Source organism: Zootoca vivipara, chromosome 7 (genome assembly GCF_965207765.1).
Source record: "Zootoca vivipara chromosome 7, rZooViv2.hap1.1, whole genome shotgun sequence".
In the NCBI taxonomy this organism is placed as follows: Eukaryota; Metazoa; Chordata; class Lepidosauria; order Squamata; family Lacertidae; genus Zootoca; species Zootoca vivipara.
The window spans coordinates 81844108-81863735 of record NC_142590.1 but is presented as its reverse complement, the minus strand read 5'-3'; the positions used below and the strand labels follow the sequence as shown (position 1 = coordinate 81863735).

Here is a 19628-nt window from a genome sequence, read left to right as displayed (position 1 = left end):
CCTACGAATAAGTGGTGCTCTCTGTGTGGGGACCTGGAGATGGGTCTTCTCTGTAGCAGTGCCTAACCTATGGAACTCCTTCCCCTTGGACGTATGAATGGCCCCAACATTAATGGGTGCTTGCCATTTGGGGGGGGCATTGGTTTTCTGAAGCTTTCAGGTGATACGGAGTTTCTAATATATCTTCACCTGGGTGTCCTATATTTGGCATTAAATGGAATAAAATTGCATCAAATCAAAAATTTTATTAAACGGTCACAGACCAAAACAACTCATACAACTGATCAAAGAAGGATCAAAGAGGACAATTTCAATACAAATTAGGCCATGACAACACTGTAAAGGACATAAATAAAACTAAATATTCGCATTCGCCTGCGAATTGACATTGGAAAGCTCTTGTTTCCTGCGTCTAATAGCAGCTACGCACAATTTGGCAACATTGATTGTAATTTCAAGGACCTTATCTTCTACCAAGGCTCTCAAACGTTGGGATTCTGGTTCATTTTTGAGCTTTTGTAAGGCTGGGGCGATAAAGGTCCAGCGTAGATCCTCGTAGAGACTGCAGTGCAGCAATACATGCAAATTTGTTTCCACTTCCGATGAGCCACATGGGCAAACACGTGACTCATACGGTTTACCCTCGTATCTACCTAGCAACAGTGCAGAGGGCAACACATTAAATCTGGCCAAGGTAAAAGAATGTCTATACTTGGGTATTTGCAATTTTGCCAGGTAATTTGCGAATGAGAACCCTCTCCCAAAATCTCTTATTGTGGCGTATTTTTCCATCTTGCCCATATGGCACTGCAGCTCCACGTCCCTTATACGTTGGAGCACTTGACTTCTGGCTCTCTCGTATCCTGCCGCTATCAAAATCTGCGGAGAAAATCCCAAGCTTCTTATCTTTTCGAACAGGGAGGCTTTCCAGTTAGAATGATAGGTGTCCAACAGTGTTAAATGGTTAAATAGTAAAATTGTATATTACTATGGATGCTTTTAATACTTCATGATGCTTTGTTTTAGGATTCTTACAGATTTTATATTCAAACCCCCTTTTTCCATTTCAGTTGCATTTCTATGCCGCTTTTCACTCACATGAGTCGCAAAGCGGCTAACTTAAAATACATGTGGAACTCTAAAAATCAGAATACCGTCGAAAAGTGCATTTATTTCAGTAACCCAACTTAAAAGGTGAAACCAATATATGGGATAGATGCATGAAATGCAAAGCAAGATATGTCAAGCCTTTATTTGTTGTAATTATTTGTCATGAGGTGGGTCAATTATAAATGGAATGTAATTAATGACATGTAATAGCGATGTTTATTTTTGTTTATTTTTGTTTTATTGTAACTATTTGCTTTATTACTGTGGAATTTCCAAAAGAATGCATTTGTAAAAATAAAAATAAAAATTTGCATTACTGAAATAAATGCACTTTTCGACGATATTCTAATTTTCCGAGTTTCACCTGTAAATAATAACATCGGAGGACATCACTACTGCAACATAAGCCATATGAAATAATAACAAATCATCAGGAAAACAACCACCTTCTATGAAACACTTAACATAGAAACTTCAAAAATAGGCTCAAACACAAGAAAAGTTATAAAGTTCACAAAGCGTTGCAGCGCTCATAATTCACAAGACAATATTAGCAACGTTAACAAGCTTAACAACTGAAAACAAACGAAGGTTGTGGGTTTGAGCCCCACGTTGGGCAAATGATCCCTGCATTGCAGGGGGTTGGACTAGATCAGGCTTCCTCAAACTCGGCCCTCCAGATGTTTTGAGACTATAATTCCCATCATCCCTGACCACTTGTCCTGCTAGCTAGGGATCATGGGTGTTGTAGGCCAAAAACATCTGGAGAGCCAAGTTTGAGGAAGCCTGGACTAGATGAACCTTGGAGTCCCTTCCAACTCTACAAGTCTTTGAGAAGTGAATAGAGCAGAAATGCTGAAGCTTCAAACACAGCAGGGTCTTATGGAGCAGGGAAAGTCTGGGCAGTTATGATTTATATACTACCCTTCATCATAAGATCTCGAGGGGATTCACAGAATAAAATACAGGATAAAAACAGGTAATATGCTGCTCCTTGGCACTTATGACAGCTCCACGCATTTGGGGACATCTCTATACGCTAAGCCCGGGTAAAAATAGTACTTAGTTTGTGGACAAGCGTATGCAGAAAATTCAGAAATAAGGACACCGCACAAACCAGGCCTTCTGGATCAACCTGACCAATGAATAACCTTTTTTTATCAATTCAGTAATGATGTTAGGGTGCAATGCTGAAAGCTTGCCTCAAGGTGGTGATCTAATTTCACTTGTGTGTTCAGCGAGGAGGTTTGGGAGCAGGGAATATTGCCTTGTTGATCCTAGGAAACAGGAGGCGAAGCCATCCAGCAAATGGCCAATGTGGATTCTCTTCTGCAACATATAGCTGTGGGTTATAGCTGTGAGTCTTGAAAGTGTTCCAGCTCATTCTCCCCGTTCGTGCAGGAGAATGGCCAACTAGCATGCTTGTCCATTGCCCTATGACTGTGAACCGAGTGTGCAGGTAGGACCTGCAAGTTTCGGTGGCAGACAAGCAGACAAAGAACCGGTTCCCTTAAAGCAGGCATGGAGGGGCCTTGTTCGACCCGAGGGCCACATTCTCTTCTGGGCAACGTTTTGAGGGTCACAACCAAGGGAAAACGCAAAACTCAGCACAGCAACTAATATAAAGTTTGCTTTTGTACAATATAAGTTCCCTTTCTAAATGCATGCCTTTCTCTGTCCTCCATTCAGGCAAGCAAGGGGGAATGTCAGAGTTCAAGGGCAGATTCCAGTCAGGCCAAAACACTTGGTGGGTGGCCGAGAGAGTGTGCTGAGGGCCAGATGAAGGAGGGCCACATTCCACTGCTGGGCCTGAAGTTCCCCGTGCCCGCCTTGGAGATAGAAAACTCAAAAACCCACCATTCTAAACATTACATTCACATGGATGGTGATACCCATCCTAAATTCCATGCTTGCAGAGCTACAGCCAAGAATCTTTTTTATTATTTCCTTCCCTCCTCCTCCTCCTCCTCCTCCTCCTCCTCCTCCTCCTCCTCCTCCATTTTTCAAATTTTACATGTCAAATCAAGCATCTTTTATTATACCATACATTCACTGACTTCCCTCCCTCCCCTTCCAAGGTTCATTTAACTTACCCACCATCCCTGCATATTTTAATACATCCATCTAATTTAATTTTCCTTTCGTACATCAGTTCAAAATACGTTATACTGTTGAATTGCTTTAATACTGCCATAGTTTTTAACTGCACATTTTCAATATACTTGACAAAAAAGCCACTATTTAAATACCTGTTCTTGTTCTCTTATTCTACTTATTGGCCTGCTAATTCTGCATATTCTATCATCTTAAGTTGCCAGTCTTCCTTACCAGGGATTTCTCTCACTTTCCATTTTTGGGCTAACAGGACCCAAGCCGCTGTTGTTCCATACATGAATGACTTCTGACTCCTGGGAACCTCTTTTTGAACAATTCCTAACAGTAATGTCTCTGGATTTTTTTGAGAAAGTTGTTTTAAACATCTTTTTCATCTCGTTGTATATCATTTCCCAATATACCGTACTTTAACTTTTTTGCATGTCCTTCTACGTACTTCTTTGCATTTCCAACATTAGTCCGATTCCACCTTATACATCTTAGCCAATCTACTTTGAGTTAAATACAATCTATGGATCATTTTCATATAATTCTCCTTCAGTGCATAGCATTGCAGTAAATTTCAGATCGTGCTTCCAAAGTTTCTCCCAGAGGTTTAAGTCTATTTTATATCCTATAGCCATCACCCAGTTACACCCAGGAATCTTGGCACAGAAGGTAAGTTCATGGCAAGCTCTGTGATAGATTACGCTTTTAAACGGCTGCCATGGTCAGGGCAATACAACCCCCTCACAGCGTTCTTTGTTTGAATTGTGTAACATCTTGTGGGAGGCATTGCTGTTTTGTACAGGGCAAGCACACCAACCCTAGAAAACTCTTAAACAAGGCAGCAACTCCCAGCAAATAGCACCAGTCCCCTCTGTTTTCTTTTGGGGAGCTTTTAAATAGTTGCATTATTGTTTGCGGTCAGCCGCTGGAACGAGTGGACTATGTCTAGCTGTGGGTTGCATATCTATCATTAAACAGTATAGAACACTAACCATTTCTGGTCCAATATTTTCAACAGGGCATTTTAACAGGTTGCATGGCATTTTGAGCCGGCCTTTAATTGTGAAACAGTTTTTCCTCCTTTCAAACTTCTAGCGTTCTCCAAGGGTCATGCTCTGCCTTTCTCTTTTTTGTGCCATTTGGGTTGCAAGCACAGCACAGCCTTCCTTGATATTTTGAAGGGCTGGCTCTGATACACTGCTGGACCTGTCTTCCACAACCTGGTGCTCTCCAGATATTTTAGACTTCAACTCCCATCTTCGGCTGTGCTGACTGGGACACGAAGTCCAAAACATCTTTGAGGCCCTGAATTGGAGAAGCCTGTATGAAGCCATAGTTTTTCAGTGGTTTGGTTTAATATGGTGTTCAATGATATCCAAACATAGACCAAAACCCATTCCTTGATCCTTGTATGAATGAGATTTGATAGTAAACCACAAGCCACTTTTTGTCTCTGAGGAGAGACAGGTAAACTAATTTCCCTTCAAAGAACATGCCTTGGAGGCCCCAAAAGCACTCTGAGCTGGGATTAGAAACAGCATAAGAGATGTGGTAGTCCTGGAAAGAAGGGAATAAAAGCTTCTTTACCCCCCTTCCCATTCTCTCCAACAGGGGCGTCACAATGGGGGGTAATGGGGGCGGTTTGCCCTGGGTTCCACTCTGGGGGTACCACTTGGTGCCCCCACCCCCGCGACTCCCAAGCTGAGCCTCCAGCCTCCCGGTAAGGTTCGGCTTGGGAATCGTGGGGGTGGGGCGCCAAGTGTCACCCCCCACCACCACGCTGAGCGGGCTTTCTACCTGGAGTTTGTAGCTGGAGGCGCACGGCTTTGGAGTCGCCGGGGGGCAGCGATACCAAGCCACATAGCGACGCATGCATCATTACGTAGCGACACCACGCCTCCCCCCCAGGTGCATGGCAATTTGCCGTCCCGGGTGTCGTGGCGGCTCGCTACGCCCCTGCCCTCCAACATGATGCGACCCAAATCCGAAACACCATCTTCTGGGTCCGAAATCCCTTGTGAGGCACCCGACACACACAAGATTGTGGGCCCAGAAAAAGCGCTTTTTTCTGACACAGAGCCCAAACATGCACATTTTGGGGGACAGTGTGAGACCATGGACCCGAAGAAACACTTTTTGGGGGGGGGATGAGATCTCGCCCCAAAATCACGCAAGAGCAAGGCACCCAAAATGGCAGCTGTGCTCTTGCAGGAAAAACCAGTTGACAGATATTCCTTCTGTTAAAGAAACCAGCCAGGAAGCTTTGTGACAGAATCGATACTTGAACCTAGTCCCGCTGCCCCAGTCCTTGTATGGCACTAAACACTACTCCTCAGTGGAAACTTGGACTTAAAAAATTGGCCTGTTCATCAAACTATCTGGCTAAAATGGGCATTTGTGTATGAGAAGAGGCTTGTTGTTTTTTCAGTTTGGGCCACACGAGTTGCATATTCATCTGTAAGCAGCACGGCCTTCGGAGTTTGCAGCGTTCAAAGTTCTTTGGAGAGGAGCTGCAGCTGTGTTTGCCTCGCTTCCTTGTCAGGAAGAGGAGAGCCCGGGCGGCGAGGAGCTGCTCTGCATTTGGTGCCTTGCCATCCCATCTGGCAGATGGCTGCTCGCTCCAGGAGGTCATGCGTAGAGTTCGGCGGACGGTCTTGCCGCTGACAGCTTCTCCCTCTCAACAGCAGCAGGCGAACGAGTTGGAACAATACGTTGCTCTTGCGGCCTGTTGATGAGGGATGACAGGTTGCAAGGGACGAGGCAAAGGTTATTGATGAGAAGATCCCATCCGGATAATTGCTATAATTATATCCCGAGGATTCCGAGACCCATCAGATGCATTTATGCTGTAGCCCTCTGACGATAAACACAGGCCTGACAGAGAACTTCCATACTTGGCCTTCAAAACTTGCAGTGTTCCCCTTTTGTACAAACAAAAGGAAGGACTTTCAGTATTTGCTTTTTGCAATAGCCAACCTTCGTTCATTTTCTCTCATCTTTCTTTTAGCAAGTGCAAAGAACCCATTATGCTCTCCTGGAAAAGCAAGCACATGAGATTGGATGCAGGCCAACCATTAGTCATATGAAAAAGGGAGGCAGGGAGGATACTTATGAGTTCTCGAGGTTATAGCACATGAGCAACGGATTGTAAAAACGATCACCTGCAGCAAGAACTTAATAAGAAGGGATGATGAATAATAATAATAATAATTTATTATAAAAAATTATTATTATTACCCTGCCCATCTGGCTGGGTTTCCCCAGCCACTCTGGGCGGCTTCCAACAGAACAGAACATTAAAATGCAATAATCTATTAAACATTAAAAGCTTCCCTAAACAGGGCTGCCTTCAGATGTCTTCTAAAAGTCTGGTAGTTGTTTTTCTCTTTGACATCTGGTGGGAGGGCATTCCACAGGGCGAGTGCCACTACCGAGAAGGCCCTCTGCCTGGTTCCCTGTAACTTGGATTCTCGCAGTGAGGGAACCGCCAGAAGGCCCTCGGCACTGGACCTCAGTGTCTGGGCAGAACGATGGGGGTGGAGTCGCTCCTTCAGGTATACTGGACATGCTCTTCCCTTGGCCCCAGTCTTAGAAGTTCCCTACATTGCTCAGGTGGGTTAAAAATGACATCTGGGTCACAAGCTAGGTAAAAGGTAAAGGACCCCTGGACTGTTAAGTTCAGTCAAAGGCGACTATGGGATGTCATGCTCATCTCTGCTTTCAGGCCAGAGGAGCCGGTGTGTGTTTGCAGACAGCTTTCTGGGTCTTGGCCAGCATGACTAACCTGCTTCTGGCGCAATGAAACACCATGATGGAAGCCAGAGCGCACAGAAACACTGTTTACCTTCCCGCCACGGTGGTGCCTATTTATCTACTTGAGCTGGTATGCTTTCAAACTGCTAGGTTGGCAGAAGCTGGGACAGAGCAATGGGAGCTCACCCCATCGTGCGGATTCGAACCGCCAACCTTCCAATTGGCAAGCCCAAGAGGCTCGATGGTTTGCAGCCTGACCTATGGTGGACAGCACCAGTAGCACGGCCACCATGTGCATATAAGGTTTTTGAAAATTAAGGATTTGGGCCTTTTCCAGATGTCTTTTCCAGCTTGTCAATAGCCTTCTTAAATTGTGGTGCCAAACCATCAAGGCTGTCCGAACCCTTGATATCCTGAATGTGAAGACTGTTTGCAGCAGATGTGTTTCAGAAAACATGTCAGATGCATTTCAGGTTATAAAGTCGTCTTCAGTAGTTGGAAAAGGCATCTCCTTGGGCAGATTCATGTGGTACATTGACTTCTCTAGTTTAAGAAAGACAGTTTACTGTAAGGAGTACTGCAGTGTCCAAGGCCTAATGGCACTCAGCCTTCATTTTGTCATAAAGATACACTCGATGCTGCACTCAATGCTGGAAAAAAATTGGGGCCCATTCCTACTTTCGCTTGATCCGTGTTTCGATCAGCATGTGCACCTATTAATCCCCCCTCCATGTCCAAGAAATTTTCACGCTGTTCCACGAGTGTGCAATAGGTTTCTTGGTAGAAGCTATGATGACTAGCAAGTAAAACTCAGTATGAACAGACTTCTCCCCCCTGCCCCCGCCCCGTGCTGAGATAGTTCTGTAAAAATGGTTTGCTTTGGTTACTGGAGGGCGGCACTTTGCTTGTGTAGCCTGGCTCTGCATTAAACAAGAACATGTTCCGCTCTAATACGTGCTGGAATCGTTTGCCTGTCTAGGCATGTTCCTCCTCTAGGAAGACAATGAAGAAGGTCTTAAGAGAGAACTGTGTATCTCATAACACCATGGGCTGCAACTGGAACATTCAGTAAGATAATATATCAAAAAGGCTATGATTGTAGACCTGGAAAATGATGAAGGAGCTGGAGCAACTCCCCTTTGAAGAAAGGGTATGATGTTTAGGATTTTTCAGTTTAGGGGTGGGAAAGTGAGTAAGAGGGGACATGATAGAAGTAAATGAAATTATGCATAGAACAGTGGGGATAAATTGTTCTCCCTCTTTAATAATACTGGAAGCTGCCTCCTTCCGCTAACTCCTGCAGCCAAGCTGGTGCCAAACATATTGCTCTTTCCTTTGGACCACATCAGCGAAGCCGAGAGCAGGGTCCTGTTGTCTAGGCAGCCCAGGACCTCCATACACACTGCCCAGGGGTGCACCCTAGAGAGGTCATTTGGTGCTGCAAATGCAGCAGAAGCAATGCAGGAGGCAGCAGTTATGACTTACTGAAGATGGACATAGGGTGTTCAGTCAGGTGCTGAGGCACAGCCTGTAAGGTTCGTGGCCAAAACACAGTGCTGTTCTTGTGGGAAGCAGCATACAGGTGCCTGGGTGTCCTCTTTCCCCCTCGAGGTGCCTCACATACAGGGTGTGAGATGTGAGCCACAAAGCCTGTGGCTTGCAAACACACACACACCATACATTTGCCCCAACCCAATATTCCTGAAAACTGCAGTTTGCTTAGGGTGCCTGGAATTGCAGCTCTGTGAGGAGTGAAGTAAAGTTCCCAGGATTCTCTGGGAGAGAATATGTGCTTTAAGTACATTCCTACTTCCACTGAAATAACAGATCCAGGAGGCAGCCTTCAGAGACAGCATCTTTTCCCCCTAAACACACGCTGACACCCCAACCTACAATTGGACAGAAGGCAAATAATGTGAACTATTAAAACACCATATACCGTAAGTACAAAGTACCCTTCTAGTGCCCAAATAAGAAACATATGCAAAACGGGAATGTTTTTGCTAGAATATATTGCATTTCCCCCCCCAAACACACACCTTCAGGCAACAAAGGGTTAGCATGGCGATCAGCAAAGTGCCCTGCTTTAAGTAGCATTAATTATAGAGAGCACCCTGAGGATGTGTTGAAGCTCTCACCATCGCTGAGCGGTATTTAACACCAAGACATTTTAATCACCGGTTGAGTTGGATGATCCCAAATAAATTGCTACGTTTGGATGGTGAAATTCAGCGCGAGAGTCAGATGGGGTTTGGCAGCCAGTGTTTTAAAAATAAATACTTTTAAATTGCAGGAAATTACTGTAAGCCACTCTTTGGAGTGTGCCCTTTGAGGAACATGGTGTGACTTGAGAAGTTTGGTTGCCCGTTTTTTTTCTCTTGCAGTTGACGACTTCCCTTCTCTGGTGCAAAATTTGCAGGTGCACAGATGTGAAGGATCCTATCAGAGAAAGGGAAGATAGCAAGACTTCAGCGTGTGTTGCATTCAGTGAGTGGATGATATACAGTGGCATATTTTCAGCTTCCAATCGTTTTGCCACCAGTATTAGGAACATAGGAAACTGCCTTATACAGAGTCAGACCATTGAGTCCATGTAGCTCAGCTGTGTCTACACTGCCTGGCAATGGCTCATTAAAGTGAGTTTGAAATAAAAATAATAAAATAGAACAACATAAAATCCAGTCACTTGCCTTTTACCGTCTCAAGATGCTACCTGTTGAAAATTAGATTTACAGGAGCTGGGTCAAGGCCTTGTGGGGCTGGGCTTTGTTTCTGCCCTGAAAGACTTGCAGAAAGGAAGCAACACCTAGAATATTACTATCATTATTAATTGTTATTAGTCTTCTTACCAGTACTTTGCCCCGAGGTCCATGGCAGATTAGGACAATTTAAAGATACAACATGGAAATCAGTCAAACAAGTAGCTGTCAGTCCTGCATTGCAGGGGGTTGGACTAGATGGTCGTTGGTGGTCCCTCCCAACCCTACAATTCTGTGATTCTATGAAAAATAGGCATAGCATCAGATTCCCCGGACACTTTCAGGTACCGCCTGATGAGGGCACCATTGCACCAGTGGAACCAAACCATAGTGCCAGAGAGAGAGAGAGAGAGAGAGAGAGAGAGAGAGAGAGAGAGAGAGAGAGAGAGAGAGAGAGAGAATGAGAGGCGACATTATCTCTAGAAGGAATGGTTTCCCCACTGGCAACATGGAAACTTATCTTAGTAGTTTGACCTCAGTGGAACTGCAGAGCTTACTGCCTGTTCTTCATTACTGCAGAGCGTCTCAAGTCAGATGTTTGCCACTGATCTCTCATTTAGGCAAGGCTGAAGGAAGGCAGAGCCTTCGCGTCCCCACCAGGGCTCAGCTCTTGACAACGGGCAAGATCTTGAAAAGAGAAAGAAAACACTTCAGGGCACATGGAGATAATCCCTGAAATAGTTACGGTAACCTTTCACTCTGAATGGCTCTAAATTGCACAAGTCAGACAGACAGTGTCCATTTCCTACTCCCAATCTTCAAGCAAAGGGCCATTCCACACATTACACAGAGGGGCAACCTGGTTGTTTCAATCAGCAGGGGAGCTGCAACCAATATTATTATTTTAATTAATAGGCTGCCCCCTCATGTAAAATATCGAGGAAGTGTCCAACAAAATAAGCAATGCAACGCCCAACACCAGAATAAAAACAGTACAAGGTATTCTCATACAAATGACAGTCTCATCTTGGAAAAGTTTAAAGAACTGAATAGTCCTATTGGCATTAAAAGGCCAAACCTTTAAAAATATATTTCAAGTACTATGATGCCGTTTTAAACAGCCATGACTTCAACCAAAGAATTCTGGGAGCAGCAGTTTGCTAAGGGTGCTGAGAGTTGTTAAGAGACCCCAGTTCATCTCACAGAGCTAACATTCCTAGAGTGGTTTAACGATCACTCTCTCTTCCCAGGGAATGATGGGAACTGTAGTTCTGTGAGGCAGCCCAAATTTCATAATGCTGCACCAGCTCAGGGCCGGCACACCCATGAGGCAAGGTGAGGTAACTGCCTCGGGCGACGAGATCCACAAGGGCAGCATGTATACATACATGCAGAATTTTATTCATATGCTGCCTTTCCACAGTTCAAGCCAAGGCGGCTTGCAAAATGGGGGGAAATATATAACTACAAAAGTAGTCATAAACAACATAAAATATGCACAACCCAAATGAAGAATGGTTGGAAATGTATACTTTTTGTGAGCTCTGCCAAAAAAAAAATTCCCTGTGTTGTTCCTGATTCAGATTTTCACTCACCCCTTCTTCCCCGGTGGGGAGGTGGGGTGCCATTTTGTGGTTTGCCTCAAGTGCCAAAATGTCTTGATCCAGCCCTGCGCCAGCTCTTTTGATCATACCAGTGGCATCTAACCCAAGAAGTTAGCAATGGGCTCAAATGTCATGAAACTCACAAAATGCCATGAAGTACAGTCTATGACAATGCAACTGAAGTTTATGCAAAGTAAGTAAAACCAACTGAATGTGGTAACAGCAGAGCCTGCTTAGCATTGCTGAGTTAGTTCGCACCTATATTGGGACAGGAAACCATAGTTCATCCCCATATAAACAGAATCAAATATCCTGGTACGTTCTGATTCTACACTTTCACATGACTTCTCCTTTTGAAAACCCCACCTTTGGCCTGCTAGGTTTTAATTGCACTGCTATGCTATTTGGCAAAGGGTGGCGGAGAAATTTGATTCAGCTGACATTTAAACCTAAATAATTTGCACTCTCTGAAACAATTCATGATCCAGACCACAACCATCCTTCCAAATCTCTAAATTTTGCAGTGCAAGTAATGTATAGAAGAATGCATATGCTTAGGTCAAGTGTGCATGTAAATGCATGGATTTGAGAAAATAGCATACTGTACAGTACAGGGGAAATTGCTTGCAAAAATGCTAGTGACAACTACAGCTGAATTTGGTAATAACAGAGCCACCTTGGCATTGCTAAGTTAGCACCTATACAGTGGTACCTTGGTTTTCAAACTTAATCCATTCTGGAAGTCTGATCCAAAACCAAAGCATTCCCAAAAACCAAAGCGTGCTTTCCCATAGAAAGTAATGCAAAATGGATTGATCCGTTCTAGACTTTTAAAAACAAACCCTCAAACAGCAATTGAACATGAATTTTACTTTCTATCGAGACCACTGATTCATAAAATGAAAGCAATAAACAATGTACTGCAGTCACACAATCAATCAGTAGCTGAACTGGGTTCCACACAGTCACAAAAACAAAACAAAAAGAGCAAAATAAATAGCAAAAACAGACAGACCTCAGTGTGACACTCAAAACAGAAGTGTGGCACTCAAAATGGAGCATGTTCGGCTTCTGAAAAAAGTTCACAAACCGGAACACTTACTTCCGGGTTTGCAGTGTTTGAGTTCCAAATTGTTTGAGTACCAAGGGGTTTGGGAACCAAGGTACCACTGTATAGGGATAGGGGATATTACTTTCAAAAACGTGTCTATTGGGAACTGGAATCTCCCTAATGCACGCTCCTTTGAAATTGAAGGTGATTGACAGGTGAATGGCAACACTCACCTGTCAAAGTTGGCCCGGGGAGTGGAGAAGGTACTGATCCACCAGACAGGCCAGATCCAGTTGTCACCCCTGCCCTAAACCCTTGCCGTACTTCCCTCCGCTTGATGCCACCAAAATGGGGATCATTTCACCCTCTTGCCCCAAATTAGCCCCCCATGTATTCTCACCCCACAACCAAATATATTGCCATTCAATGTATTGCATTTATCGAACATGCTAGAGCAGGCATCCCCAAACTGCGGCCCTCCAGATGTTTTGGCCTACAACTCCCATGATCCCTAGCTAACAGGACCAGCAGTCAGGGATGATGGGAATTGTGGTCCAAAACATATGGAGGGCCGAATTTGGGGGATGCCTGTGCTAGAGGCATTCCTTTGCCCAAAACAGCCCCTTTCTTTCCCAACATTTTTAAAGTCCCTCTCTTTTTCTCTTCCTCCTTGTGATGATTTTTAGCTCACAGCTAAGGAGGAGCCACTCATGCACAAGGTTTGCCACGGAGGGCAATTCCTAAAAATACTCTGGCAGGTCAGCAAAGGTCAGGTGGAACAGGCAGGGCTTGTTTCAGGCGCTGCGTGTGAGAAGAGCCAGTCTTTGTTTAATATTCCCCCTGCACACTCGCAGCCTAAACAGCCCACGTGTGTGTGTGTGTGTGTGTGTGTGTGTGTGTGTGTGTGTGTGTTTCAAATACATTGCAGAAACTGGAATGTAGAGATGCTTCAAATGAATTCAGATACATCTGGGGCTCTGCTCCTCTTCTTCGCTGGCTGTGGGTGCAAATGGCTCTGGGTAAGGGAGAAAAAGATAGATTCACATTCTTTACTGGAAACCATTTGCACATTGCAGTTGCTCTTTTGCATCCTGGTTTCCCTGGGCTGCTTAAAGGACTCTTGGAATATGTTTGCAGTAGCATCTGTGGCGTCTGCAAAGGTGCCCCAGAGGTCACAAGAAGGCATTGCAGACTTCCTTTTCCACAGGCAGAAAAGGGAGATCTGCCCTCGGAGCCCCTTCCCAGCTAGCACAAAAAGAAAGATTCCCAAATGGAAGGAATGGTTTGTTACTGGTTTCCTGCCAACACGAGTTAACTTTTAGATTTTTAAGCTCCCTGGGGGAAGGACCTGTCTTCTCGTACTTTGTAAAATACATACAAATCTATAGTATTGCGCTGCTGCCGCAAAACTTGGCTTGTTGTTTTCTTGTGTTGTTTAGTCGTTTAGTCATGTCCGACTCCTCATGACCCCATGGACCAGAGCATGCCAGGCACTCCTGTCTTCCACTGCCTCCCGCAGTTTGGTCAAACTCATGTTGGTGGCTTCGAGAACACTGTCCAACCATCTCGTCCTCTGTCGTCCCCTTCTCCTTGTGCCCTCAATCTTTCCCAACATCAGGGTCTTTCCCAGTGAGTCTTCTCTTCTCACGAGGTGGCCAAAGTATTGGAGCCTCAGCTTCAGGATCTGTCCTTCCTGTGAGCACTCAGGGCTGATTTTCTTCAGGATGGATAGGTTTGATCTTCTTGCAGTCCATGGGACTCTCAAGAGTCTCCTCCAGCACCATAATTCAAAAGCATCAATTCTTTGGTGATCACTGCCTTCATGTATCACTGCCTTGTTGTGGCGAAGGGGCTTGAATAACTCAGAGAAGCTATGAGCTATGCCGTGCAGGGCCACCCAAGAAGGACAGGTCATAGCTGAGAGTTTAGACTAAATGTGATCCACCTGGAGAAGGATCTGGCAAACCACTCCAGTATTTTGCCAAGAAACTCCATGGACAAAGACAACAGGCATATAAAACTTGGCTTAGAACACATTTAATAAAATTGAATAACAATACAATTGGTATTACAGGTGCAACAGACAGGTGTTTTGAAAATCCAGTTGCGTTGGACACATCGACAGTATATATAAAGCACTCATAGACTATGTTAAGAATACAAGAGAATCTTGGGAACTGTAGTTGTTCCTGGGAATTGTGGGGGCCGTGAGGTCAGCACCCTTATCAAACTACTATTCCCCAGGATTCTTTGCGGGAGGCCGTGACTGTTAAAAGTGGCATAAGAGTTCTAATCCCAAGAGTTCTGTGGCTCAGGACGGACTTTCCAAACCTCTCCTGGCCAGACAGTTAACAAAAACACAGGACTCTTTCTAAGCACACTGGCCACAGTCAGCTTGCACAAAAGGAACTACGACAAAATAAAACTAAAAGCAAAGGGGAAAAAAGACTTGCAAACAGTAACTTATTAATGAAGGCACAGGTGCTTTTCAGATACTATCAGTGCTTATTGCAAAAAGAAGAAGTTAAAAAAGAAAAGACAGTAACAACCCCCGGCTGAGCCATTTGCTAATCCCTCTCTATTGTTACTTAAAAGGAACTTTGGTATAAAGTAGCAATTTCCCTATCATTGAATGGCAGTTGCAACAACCCACCGATGTGAGCATTATGATGTACAATTGCTAAAGCCAAGCTAGCAAGCCTATTCAAATTCCTCTCCTCTCTACCCATACTTAGAATGTGATTCGTTGCTGAGCTTTTGCTAGCTGCAGGTTCAGTTATTTGGCTGTACTGTATCTCCACTATCACAAATCCACAGGTCCGCTGGCTATCTGCAGGGCTACCCTGATGCCTGCTGGAATTGGGGGGGGGGGTCTGCAGTGTGCATCATCTCCATCTCAACATTGTAAAACATGGCTGAGGGCAGGGTAAGAACCCGAGGCAAGACATTGACATGTGCACATATCCTGTTTCTAAACAGTGGTTCTCAAACTTCTTTCCCTGGGTCATTACTTTCAGAATAAAAAATTGTGACACTCTGATTATTTTTTTATTGATAAGAAATACATTGGAAAGTAAAAAGAAACAGCTCCGAACAGTGCTTGATTTATCACATAGAACACAACTACTTAATAATATAATCACCGGGCATTCAGAAAATATAGAACAATGCAGCTGCATAAGAACACAAATCATTCCCAAAATATAATTAGAAACGAACCACATACGGTACATATTCAGATTCAATGAGAGGAGTGTGCTTGCTTTTGCCAGGTAAGTTTATTTATATTAGGTCTAATCTGAGACAAACTAACTCTCATGAAAGGGGGCGCAGGTGGCGCTGTGGGTTAAACCACAGAGCCTAGGGCTTGCCGATCAGAAGGTCGGCAGTTCGAATCCCCGCGACGGAGTGAGCTCCCGTTGCTCGGTCCCAGCTCCTGCCAACCTAGCAGTTCGAAAGCACATCAAAATGCAAGTAGATAAATAGGGACCGCTACAGCGGGAAGGTAAATGGCGTTTCCGTGCACTGCTCTGGTTCGCCAGAAGCGGCTTTGTCATGTTGGCCACATGACCTGGAAGCTGTACGCCGGCTCCCTCGGCCAATAATGCAAGATGAGCGCGCAACCCCAGAGTCGGTCATGACTGGACTAATGGTCAGGGGTCCCCTTTACCTTTAACTCTCATGAACACAAGAAGCCTTTCTCTTTTTCTGATCTTTCATATTGATGAGAGTTGAAAATCCCTATTTACAACAATAGGACATGGACAATTGTAGAAGAATAACCAATGCTCTTGAAGAGAGGTACATTGCACCCCCTGAGAATCAGTATTCTAAAGTCTTCGCTTTTGCTACTGCTGACTCCTAGAACAGGATGCTAGACTAAATGGGCCATTGGCCTGATACAGTGGGACCTTTTGTGGGAACGGATGGGACTGAAAACAATTCCTGAGATTAGCATGTTCTCAGAGTCACCCCATTCCAAAATTCTGCCCTGCTCTTTCGCTTGAGCAACTGTTGTGCGTTTGGCTCTGGCACAAATTCAACACACATTTAAAGCACACAGATTCCACCAAAGAATTCTGGGAACTGTAGATCATTAAGGGGATTATAGTTCTGTGAGAGGGAACTCCAGTCCCCAGGATTCTTGGAGGGAAGTCATGTGATCTAAATGTGCTTTAAATGTGCAATATGCACCTGTCCTTACTTATCCTTTAAGTAGATCTCACCATAGCGGGGAAGATTGTGACTAAGTGATCTATGTGCCCCTGAGTCTGCTATCCAGTTCTAAACTGTTGGTGGGCCTCTCCTGCTCTCCCTTATTGGTATTCAACTGGATTTGGAGCGGAGAGACCTTCAGATTGAGAGCTCCTTGAAACAGAGCACTGTCCTCTCTCAATGAGAGACATTGTGTCCTCCAGAAACCATGCCATATCCCGACCACCCAAAATTCAAAACTGCAGCTGAACGCTCTCACGTGTTAGTGAAGAAATAATTTCTACATTCTTCCATTTCACCACCGGAAGAAAGTGTTGAGATTAAATTAGTAAAAGTGAGAGAAGGAAGTAAGCTTACGGTACAGGAAATAGCTGGCTTCCTCTAGTGTATTCATGCATGATAAAGAGTCTGAACCATAATCACCTGGGACATAAAAGGGAATCAAAATAATAATAATATTTATATATATTTAAAGATCTGGGCAAAGGAGGAAATTTGTCAAACCTGTTAGCTTTTGTTTTCTCCACAGAGGTTCAGGGGAGAATCACACATAGTATAATTCACCTTGTACTGAGGTACTCTTGCTACTTCTGCTGTGTATATACTACTTCCACTGATGGAGGGAGGCAATGTGCTCTGAATGCCAGTTACTGGGAATCGCTAGGGGGGAGAGTGATGTTGGGCTCAAGGCCTGCTCAAGGCCTGCTTTCAGTACCGTTTTGGGTGCTGTGAAAGGTGTAGACATGGGCTGCATCTGCACAGCTTTTTTTTAAAAAAAAAACGCTCTGAAAATGCTCTGAAAACCATTGTATTAAAGCTCACAATGGAAAATTTCATAGAGTTCCAAGTTTAGCTCTTCAGTGTCATCTAGTGTCACAATGTTGTAACACATTTATAACTTCTTTTAAAATTTTTTTTACTAATGTAGCTGACTCCATGTACTCTTAAGATTGCTGAGTAAACAAAGAACCCTTGTTTTTATTTGGTACATCATCTGTAGCTCCAATATCACCAGTGCTCACTAGAAACACTGCTTGGAACTGCCCTGACTTTATGACTACCAAATCCCACATATTACACGCCTTGCGGGCTTCTCGGGCATTTGGTTGAGCACAGGATGTTGGACCAGGGAGGCATTTGATCTGATCCTTTCAGGGACCTTCTTATGTCCTTACAGATCACGTAGGGTGGACTTTCCTCTCTGCAGGTGGAGACGTTCTGCCCCCAGAGACCTCCTTGTGGTGGAAAGGTTCATTGCTGCCATTCTTCTGCCATCAGTGTTCTGAATGCAGTAAAGGCAAAAAGCTGTATGTCATGGGTGGCTTGGAGGAGGATCAGAAGAAGTTTTGGATAGACAAGGTCCAAAGCTGTCCAGTTCCCAGACAAGCACCATACAAGGAAGACAAATGAACTATGCCAGCATAGGAGTTGGCATAGCTGTTTCCCAGCTGCAATCCTTTTTGTCCTGATAGATGCAAACCTAGCAGGGCTTCAGAAGTGGTGGCTCCTTCACTAGGAAATCTCTCCTTTCCCAACCTCCACAGGATTGCCCACTGCTTTCCACAAAGGCAGGACAAGAACTTCTGTTTAGATAGACACCTGGATGCTATGGAATGGAATAAACACATTATCCTTTGAACCCTTTGCTTCTCCATGATTCTATGACACTAATAAATAGGCTAGAAAATGTCTGGATGTTTACACATGGCTGTGAATTCTGCAACAGGCTCACAGCCCCCAGCAATAATAAAAATAATATCCAAAAAATAATGGTTCATTACGGGTTTATTAGTTCACAGCCTCGAGCAAATGAGAAATCATTTATCACCAGCTCACGGTGCTAATTAATCTTTGATTTCCTAGATGTATAATTTAACATATGGTTCCTGTTTGATCATGATCTTCAAAGCTTTATTTTCTGAAGGCATTTATGTTTCCATATTGAATCTTTTTTAAAACCATCTTCTCTAAGGATGATTTTGCTTGCTGTGCTCTATGTCTCACCTGGACAATCGGCTGCAGAAGGTTCTTGCACAAAGATGTTTCTTTTCCAAGCCGCAGTTCTCTTATGAGGAGTGTTGGGAGCAAATGGTATGTACAAAGGTTCAACAGGAAATATCCGTGTCTTCTTTTAGACATCTTCTTAACTGTGTTGTTCAGCTTTGCAATATGAACTTCCCCGTGAATATTTATTGAAGTTTTCATGGGTGCCTTTGCTGATGTTATTATAACTCTGTGTTGCTGCGACCCACCTTGATATGCTTTAATGAAAGTACAGATTATAAATAAATAAAAGAATAAATAAATAAATACTATAATCAGTAATTAAAATAAATAAGGCGGGATATGTCTGCCAACTGCCCATCATAGAAAGTGGTTGTCCTGATCATTTGACTGAGAAACACTCAGCATGTAGGAAGAGCTGTTCTGACATCCCTTGGAACAGTTGCCATTTCTGATGCCACCAGGAGATGGTTGGTTTCCACAAACACCCTCAGATCTTTTAAACCGAGACAGCTGGTCACTGAGACCACTAATAAAAATAATAATTTGCTTAGAGCCTGGAAGCTACGTTAAGTGTCCTGTTTCACGAAGATGAATACCCTTGTTTTGTTCTCATCTGCAACAGCCAAGTAAAGGATAATCCTTCTAGCTGGAATACAGTGATGCTCTTTCTATAATCTCCTAATAGGATCGGCAAAGAATTTGGGGTTTAGCAAGAAGAAAACGGGAGATAACAATCTTGTTTGTTCAACCAACCATGGGCATGGATCATTTGAGATCATCAGGACTGCCTGGGAGATTTTCTAAACGGGGTGAGTGGGTGGGTTGCCTCAGGCACTGTGATCCAGAAGGCTTCAGGTATCTTAGGAAGAAGAAAAAAACGGGTTTGTGAAGCATAGCTGCCAAGTTATCCCTTTTTAAAGGGATTTTCCCTTATGCTGAATAGGCTTCCTCACGAGAAAAGGGAAAACTTGGCAGCTATGTTGTGAAGTTCAATTCCAAATAGCCAATAGTAGAACACATCCCTGGGGAAGGCCTATGGCTCAGTATTTTCACAGATGCTTGGTATGTAGAAGGTCCTCGTATCTC

General features: G+C 44.1%; 1 long non-coding RNA gene across 1 annotated transcript in view; it reads right to left on the bottom strand.

Annotated features, from left to right (window-relative positions):
- Nucleotides 1-225: 225 nt before the first annotated feature.
- LOC148685164 (uncharacterized) overlaps nucleotides 226-19628 on the bottom strand; it is a 34512-nt gene continuing 15109 nt past the window's right edge. The window contains exon 3 of the long non-coding RNA XR_015951184.1: nucleotides 226-10352. This is a non-coding gene — a long non-coding RNA (uncharacterized LOC148685164). The remainder of the gene's footprint in view (nucleotides 10353-19628) is intronic.